This window comes from Rhamphochromis sp. 'chilingali', assembly GCF_963969265.1.
Source record: "Rhamphochromis sp. 'chilingali' genome assembly, chromosome: 7".
Classification (NCBI taxonomy): domain Eukaryota; kingdom Metazoa; phylum Chordata; class Actinopteri; order Cichliformes; family Cichlidae; genus Rhamphochromis; species Rhamphochromis sp. 'chilingali'.
In genome coordinates this window covers 2,804,207-2,812,565 of record NC_137934.1, presented here as the reverse complement: position 1 = coordinate 2,812,565, position 8,359 = coordinate 2,804,207, and the positions used below count along the sequence as shown (strand labels likewise).

At 38.9% G+C, this 8,359-nt stretch overlaps 1 long non-coding RNA gene across 1 annotated transcript; it reads left to right on the top strand.

Moving 5' to 3' along the window:
• The first annotated feature begins 4,365 nt into the window (after positions 1–4,365).
• LOC308400022 lies at positions 4,366–7,154 on the top strand. The gene is made up of 3 exons (XR_013972297.1): positions 4,366–5,132; positions 5,218–5,329; positions 5,410–7,154. It is a non-coding gene; the product is annotated as an uncharacterized lncRNA (long non-coding RNA).
• Positions 7,155–8,359: the final 1,205 nt, after the last annotated feature.

Here is an 8,359-nt window from a genome sequence, read left to right as displayed (position 1 = left end):
ACAACATCGGCCTATGGCATCAATTAGTGCACTAAACCAAACTCAGGCTGCATACAAAAATGCATCAAAATGACTCAAGCTGTGGTCAACAGAAAGTTTCCCCTCATGTTCAGCCTACCTTTGTGTCATCAACATCATGTGTGGTGAACAGGTGAGTGCAACCACCTTTATCACCTAACACACCCATGAGTCACGCCCCACACCCGTGCACCAATACAGTGTTTGCATTTAAACCAACCCTCTTAATCCAAAAAAGGAACGACTCATATGGCTCCTACATCCCTGATCATCGTAGGGGTTACATTGCGACACCCCTCGTGATCGATGAGAATCCACCAAGTAGAAACCACGTGTTTATTATATTATTTTTATATATTTTAAGCCATAAAAAACCTTCCCCACACCCTTATAAATAATTTCTACACCCTTAGTAAGTGAACCGCGATGTGGCGTGAGGATACGCTACATTTTGTAAATACCTTGGTTTAGCAGCTGTCTTCTGAGCTGTAAGAAATCCACCTTACACTGGGTAGAATTGAACTATATGTAATAAAACTAGTGATTTCATTAAACTTTGTAGTTGCTTGTTGGTCGTCTCCTCTGACAAAGATTTTTAGAAGAAAATGAGTGACTCTTTTTCTCTTCCAATTGCTAAATAAACACACTTAAGGTGCAACCAACTTCATTAAAGGATGATAAAGGCTCTGATCATTTCATTGACAGTTTTGCATGGCCTCATTGGCATACACTGACCTGCAGAGACACTCAATTCAGTTCAATTTTATTTATATTGTGCCAAATCACAACAGTGGTCACATCAAGGTGCTTTATATTATAAGGCAGAGATACTAATACAGAGAAAACAAAGTGATGTTTTTTAAATAGTGGTTTAATCACTCCCAGCTTGAAGGCCCTTTGTACGTACCCCATTAACAGAGATAAATGATGACATTGTGGTGGACCACTAGAGGGCTCCACACACAACTGAATACAAAAGTATTCAGAATACAAAAGTATTAAGTTGTGTGGTGATGAGTAATAAAGTAATAAACCAGGTTTGTTAATCGAGAGCTCTCCTGTGTTCACCTCCACAACTTTTTATATTGAATCATTTAACCAATGGTAGGACGTCTTTAAGGATCCTTTTAGGAATGGGGTATAACAGACACACTGATGGAGCTGAGGAAACTATGTTGTTCTTTCTTTGTGATTGTTTTATGCTTAAGTCAGTTTTGGTTGGTTTGTCGGTCTGTGAGCAGATACAGTTGCTATGGTGATGGGGTTTGGGGTCACAGCAGGGGGAGAGAAGCTGCAGGGAGGTGTGTAAGACTGCAACTCTTTCCTGGTTGCAATGCTGGACAGTCATGTGATTTCTAAAACAGAGATATTGAGCAAATGCAAAAAATCAAGCCTATGGACAGGATTTCTATTTACCCTCTGCTTGTTGGTAGGTAGATGACATTTTTGTCCCAAACCAGCACACTCGTACTGCTGCATTTGTCTTAAAACCATACTTGTGTGCATCTGCAAATGGATATAGCATAAGTTCAAATAAAATAATGAAACTTTGAGAATCTAAATGTAATCCTTCAAATGTACTAGTTTACAGTGTTATCATTTTAGCTCAACAAGGAATTGATATCTGGAGAAACAAGGAAAAAGAATCCATGCAACAGACACCTACTCATAGTTTGGCACACCTTCTTTCAAACATGCAAACATTGTTTTTATGTAGACAAAGGCTCTGTTCATTTTAAATATCAGATTCACCCAAAGACTGCATGAAAGTGAAGCTCTGCCCCACAAACTACTACAGTCTCTAAATGTATTATATTGGGTGTTTGTGGGCATTCTCCACACACAACAAAAAACACTTTGACCGCGGTTAAAAGAGAGAAAGATGGTAAGCACACTGATGTAAACTAAACCCTAACACCTCTACTAGGAACAAGCATAACCACAGGTCAACTTTCCCATCTCTGTTTTTCCAAGAATACTCAGCAAACTCTTCATAGCCACAGCTCTTGGCTCTCTTCCTCCATCACTTTCACTTTCCTGACTTTGTTGATCTATGACCACAAATAAGCACAAGAGTTACAAATTGCAGTAGTTTTCATGCTGAAACTCTCAATTTAAAAGTGTTTTTAACAAGCTGCTTTTAGTGATGATGACAGGCTTGACCTCGTAGCCTTCATCCTGAACCCAGAGTTCTCTCGGTGGTTACAAAGTTTTACTAAAAGGCTACAATCCAGCAGTCAGTTATACGTTTATTCAGTTATTCATTCAGTCCCTTGCGCTTTTCACTCACATGTATTAGAGCGTTGCTCTTTAAGTCTTATTTGTGTTAGTAGTAGCCAATATTTACATCAAACCACTGGTTTCAGTAGTTCACTCTCAGTCACTTCACCTCTGTGCAGCCAATTTAAAATACTTGTTTGAATATTCAAATACATTCAGTACCAGTCATGCTCACATGTCCAATGGTTTCACTGGGACTGTGTGTCATGACCTCCTTTGATAAAGAAGAACAGAGTGTGACTGAGTGCTGGAGAGGAGAGACATCAGAGTGCAGAATAAGAAGTAAGTGAAGAGTTTGTTGTGTCATCTTTTTTTTTTTCTTTAGTGCTTGGTGTTAATGATGCTGCCAGTTCAGTTATTTCATTTATCAGAGATTCTGATATTTCACTTGTTCAGTTTTCTTTATTATGGATGGAGGGTGAATATACAATAGAAACTTAACCCTTTCATGCATGAATAGTGACAGTGTCAATCTGGATTTCTTTTCTTAAGTATTTTTATTCATCTTTAGACATGAAAAAAAAGATTTTTGATCTTCGCTTTTTTAAAACATGTACTTTTCAGAAGAGTTTAACATCTCCACTTAGGTGGACAACTGGTTGACCAGTGGGCGGCAGGGTACGGGGTTACACATCAGTGTCCAATGTAGTTTATGTTGAAGTGTACCATCGATAGCTGACCACTGTAGTGACACTGTGCCTGAAAGGGTTAAATAGAAATATAAAAACGTCATAAATTAGCCTTGCAATCAATCGGACTATGTTAAAGTAGCTATATATAACAATGTCCCGATTCACAAGTGATGTACCCTAAAAAAAAACCCTCAAAACTTGTAACGTGTAACTATTTATTTGCAAGAGTATTCATGGAAAACTCAAAACCTCCACATTTCATGTTTTCATGTGCTCTCTTTTTATATCATTTGCAAGTTGTTTGCATGTTTCCCTCCATCCTATATGTTACTCCATTTCCTGGAAACAGATTCAATTCTGTAATCTTGATAAAGTAATATTGTAATATTGTAATATTGATTATTTTTGGCACTAGACAAATGAAAAATGTATCTAAAATAAGGGTTAATGGAATTGAAATTGAAAGAGTGTACGAAAATAAATTTCTTGGAGTGATAATTGATGATAAGCTGAGTTGGAAGTCTCATATAAACCATGTGAAAACAAAAATGTCAAAAACCATTGCTATTCTCTATAAAACAAAGCATGTCCTGAACAAAAAATCATTATACACACTTTATTGTACTCTGTTGCTTCCATATATGACTTACTGTCTGGAGATATGGGGTAATGCATATAAAACGAACACTCTTCCTATTTTCAAGTTACAAAAAAGAGCTATAAGAATTATAAATCAATCAAACTATATAGAACCAACTAACATTTGTTTATTAATCTGAATACCCTGAAATTTTATGATTTAGTTGAATATAAAATGGCACAGATAATGTATAAAGCACAAAATAACTTGCTTTGCCCCAGTACTCAGAAGCTGTTCAAAGTCAGAGAGAGTCAATATGACTTAAGGGGAACAGATTTCTTTAAAAAAAAAAACAAGATGAGGACAAATATAAAGCAGAGATGTGTTTCTGTTAGAGGAGTTAACCTGTGGAATAGTTATGACAGTGATTTAAAAAGGTGTAGTTCATTTTCCTTGTTTAAAAATATGTTTAAAAATAGAGTATTAGAAAAATATATAAATCAAGAATGAAAAGAGCAAAAAAAAAAAAAAAACAAACCTCTTGATTCTTTTGCTTTGATGTAGTTACTTATCTAAGGTGGAAAGTTTTTTTTGTTTGTTTGTTTGTTTGGTTGGTTTTTGCTTTGTTTTATTATTTGCTTCGAGCCCTGTGTACAGGAGCTGCATGCAAAAAGATATTTTGTGAAAAGGGTTGGCGTAATAAGCAAATGCTTCAGCCAGTACCTTTTGATTAGCCTTGTCTCGTGCTTTCTTGCTTTGTGGTAGATCTATGTTCTGGGCCCTGTTTCAGGAAGCCGGTTTAGTGGAAAAACTGAGTAAGTATACCCTGAGTTAACGAAAACTCTGGGTTTTCGGTTTCACAAAGCGAGTTCAGATGAAGCCTCAGTGAGTCACTATGACGACACACTCCGTGAAGCTAACCTGCCCCCTAGCAGGTTTACTACAACTAACCCTGACTGTCTCCGCCCCTTTGTCGGAAACCTGACAGTAGGAAGTGTCAGACATGGCGTGCTCCTTCCTTGAAGAGCCAGTAGATCGTGAAGCCCAAATTCTCCGCAGAGCTCTCCGCCGGGAGAGAGTGATCAGAGCGCGTTTGGACATTTTATCATTTCCTGATGATTTTCTGTGTGAACGTTACCGTTTCTCAGCACAATCTATAAGTTATTTGGATAACATCCTCAGGCCATATATTACGCATGTGACACATCGTGGACATCCTCTCAGTTCTGTACATATTATTTGTATTGCACTTCGGTTTTTTGCAAACGGGAGCTTTCTGTATAATATTGGTGACGCTGAGCACGTTTCCAAGGCTACCGTCTGTCGGGCAGTCAGGAATGTTACAGTTGCACTGAAACGTCTCCTGTACTCGTTTGTGTTCCCCGGTCATAGACCCACAAGATTTATCAAAGAGGGATGCCACAAAATTGCAGGTATCAGGATGACCAAAACTTAATTTATGATGTGGTGATACTTGGACTACTACTTAAATTTTACATTTATTTTCACGGTTCCCAGGCGTGATTGGCTGTATAGATGGCACTCACATTCCAATCATTGCTCCTTCAGTAAATGAAGGAGACTATGTGAACAGGAAGTCTTTCCACAGCATCAATGTACAGGTACATAGTTCCCTGTAGCATTTCAAACTAACAAATTATTTCATTATAGTAATGGATGCTAATTCGTGTTCTCTGCACTGTGAAGATCATATGTGATGCTGCCAACATTATCACAAATGTGGAAGCCAAGTGGCCAGGCTCTGTCCATGACTCACAAATATTCCGTGAATGTACACTGAGCACAAAATTTGGACATGGTGAGTTGAGAATACTTTAAAATATATAAAGACCAATTGCTTCAGGGACATTTGAACTGAAGTGTATCCTTCTGTCTTAGGAGAGTTCACTGGCTACTTGCTTGGTGATAGGGGGTATCCATGTTTACCCTATTTGCTTACCCCTTACCCTGACCCTGAACCGGGCCCACAGCAGCGATATAATCTGGCTAATTGCAGGACAAGAGCCAGAATTGAAATGACTATCGGAATGCTTAAGGCCCGGTTCCAGTGCCTGCAAAGACTCAGGGTCACCCCAGAAAGGGCATGTGACATTATTGTGGCATGTGTGATTCTTCACAACATTGCCACAATTAGAGGAGAACACTGTCCTTCTGAACCAAACAGCAGTGATCCAAACCATGAACATCCTGACCCTCCCACGGACATACAAGATGGAAGCGCAGTCAGAGACACCATATGTCACAATCATTTCCTTTGACCCATCACCTCAACATGTTGAAAGAAGAATAAACTGATTTTTTGTTCAACTGGCTTTATTGGTCGCCTGTATTTCCTGTACACAAAGTATTAAAAGATGTAAACCTCATAAAGTGTCTCTGTTGCTTCCTCCTCTGTAACAGCTGTCAATGTTTCTTCATTATTTTCCTGTAGTAAAGAAGTTAACAACATTGCTGTTCTACTGTAAACTCATATAATCTGTGGAGTATTACTCACAACTGCATGTTGGTCTGGCTCAACAGGAGGCTGCACCAGATGCAGTACACCACCACCATCAACTGATAGAATATGAGGTTCATACAGGTCACTTATAACTTACAAGGGACCAAATGGCAATTAACAAACATACCAATCACCTTACACTTCATTGTCATTATACTCTCAAAGACAACCAAGACTGAGGGAAGGCAAAATCAGTAGGAAAATAACTTCACTACAAAATAATCCATTATGGTAAAGAGTTTATCAAATGAATGAGTAGCACTGCAAAGGTGACTGTGAAGAAAGGATGTATGCACATCATGTATTATTTTGGATTTACCCCTTATGTAGGCACTTGTGTCTTGCGGGGTTATTGACTCAGAGGATGTCCCCGCAGAGATGCCTTCAGCCACAGGGCGCCCACTGTTTTGGCTGAGGGCCAACTGCTCAGCCTCTGTGAGTGGTGGTGGTGGTGGAGGACCCCCACCTGTTTTTCGGGCCTCCGCTTTTTTTCTGTTGGCTATAACGGGTCACATTTGAGCATACAGAGTAAGCAAATATGTACTTGTAATGTGCTCAGATAATTTCAATAAGTGCTTACAGAAAGAAAATTAATGTAGCCTCTAACTGCAATTGATTTACATCGGACAAACAGACCAAGCACTATGGCTCATAATACAATTACACCTCACCTGTTTGGACTATATTTTTATATTTCATTTTTACTTGCTGCCAGGCACGTTTGGGGCCTGTTGGGTTGCACCTGCGCTCACATCACATCACAAAATAAAATGTATAAAATAACAAATAAAGTAACATATGATGAAATAACGTGTTAAATGAGTGGAAATCCCTAGATCAATGTTTATATTAACACTCACGCATTGACTCTGTCGGCTATGTTTTGCCATGCATGCTCCCTTTGTTTTGCAGCTGAGGCTGTGTTACTTTTTTTCTGAGAAATTTGCATGTTATCGGCATATGCTGCCATCAGAATTTCGGCCTCAAGCGCTGTGAAATACATTGACCGCGCCTTCTTTCCCTCCGTCTCCATGGTGACTCGCTTAATCTGTGCTCCGCTTATCAGGGCTTTATGTATCCTCGTCCGCGCGCTTCACTTGGGGTTAAAGCAACTCCGCGTTGATTGAACTACTTGTTATCAGCCTTTCTGAAACCGAATATTCCGAGTTGGACAGTTCGGGGTTACTCAACCCTGCGTATCATTTTTAACTCTGAGTTTTCTAAACCGGCTTCCTGAAACAGGGCCCTGTTTTCACTGAGATATTTGAATGCTAATCAATAAAAATCAAAATTAAATTTTTTTTTTTTTTTAAAAACAGTATACTTATAATCGTGACCAAACAGTTAACAGTACAATGTTAAAAACATCAACAAAGTCAAATGCAAGGAATCCATGTACGTAGATCTGCACTGATACCCAAGCCTGCAATGGAGCATGAAGGAGAGACGCGTAACTAAAGCCAAATGGGACCAGACGTCACCTGGCTTAATGGGGTCCGTGTCCTGGTTCACAAACATGTCAGATTTTGGGATATTCTAGAGATATTCTTATTAATAAATACATTAAATATAAAATAGAATTCAAACATTTTTTAAAAACATCAATGTCGTGTTTTCAATAAAACATCCGTAGTAGTTAGCAAGCTTCTTTATTTTAACGTGGCTCACATCCATGTACGTAAACATAACCTGCCGCTGCTTCTACGACACAGTATATATCACAATTTGGTTAGACAGCCCCCTAGTGGTGAAGCTGAACTACCCACATAACTCCTATCAACACATCCCCTTTTCTTTAGATGTTATCTGCTGAACAACACTATGGAAACATACCTAACATTGCATAGCTTGAATAACATCACAAACACTTGTGACAGTGTAAACTACGGAACACACAATAATGCAGAAAGTTCCTTTTTGATATATGCATATATATCTAGCTATATATGTATACACCAACATATACATATATATATATGCTTAAAGGTTTAGTCTATCAGGTGGCTTGATAGAGCATGCTGATCTTCTGACAATGGGTGACTGGTCTCTTTGCTCCACACTGTCCTTCACGGGTGTTGTTGGTTCAGGTGGTGTGTTGTTGTCATCACACTGTCCTTCCGATGGTCCCATTGTCTTTTGAGTGTACAGTAAACTCCTCCGATTTCTCCTTAATATCAGTCCATCTTCAGTTTTCACATTGTACGATCTTGGGTTTACCTCCTCCAGTACAGTTGCTCTCTTTTCCCAGATGTTTGCATCTTCCACTCTGACTGCTTCATTGGGTGCGAGTGGTTTTAGACTTTTTGAGGACTTGTCAAAGTTGACCTT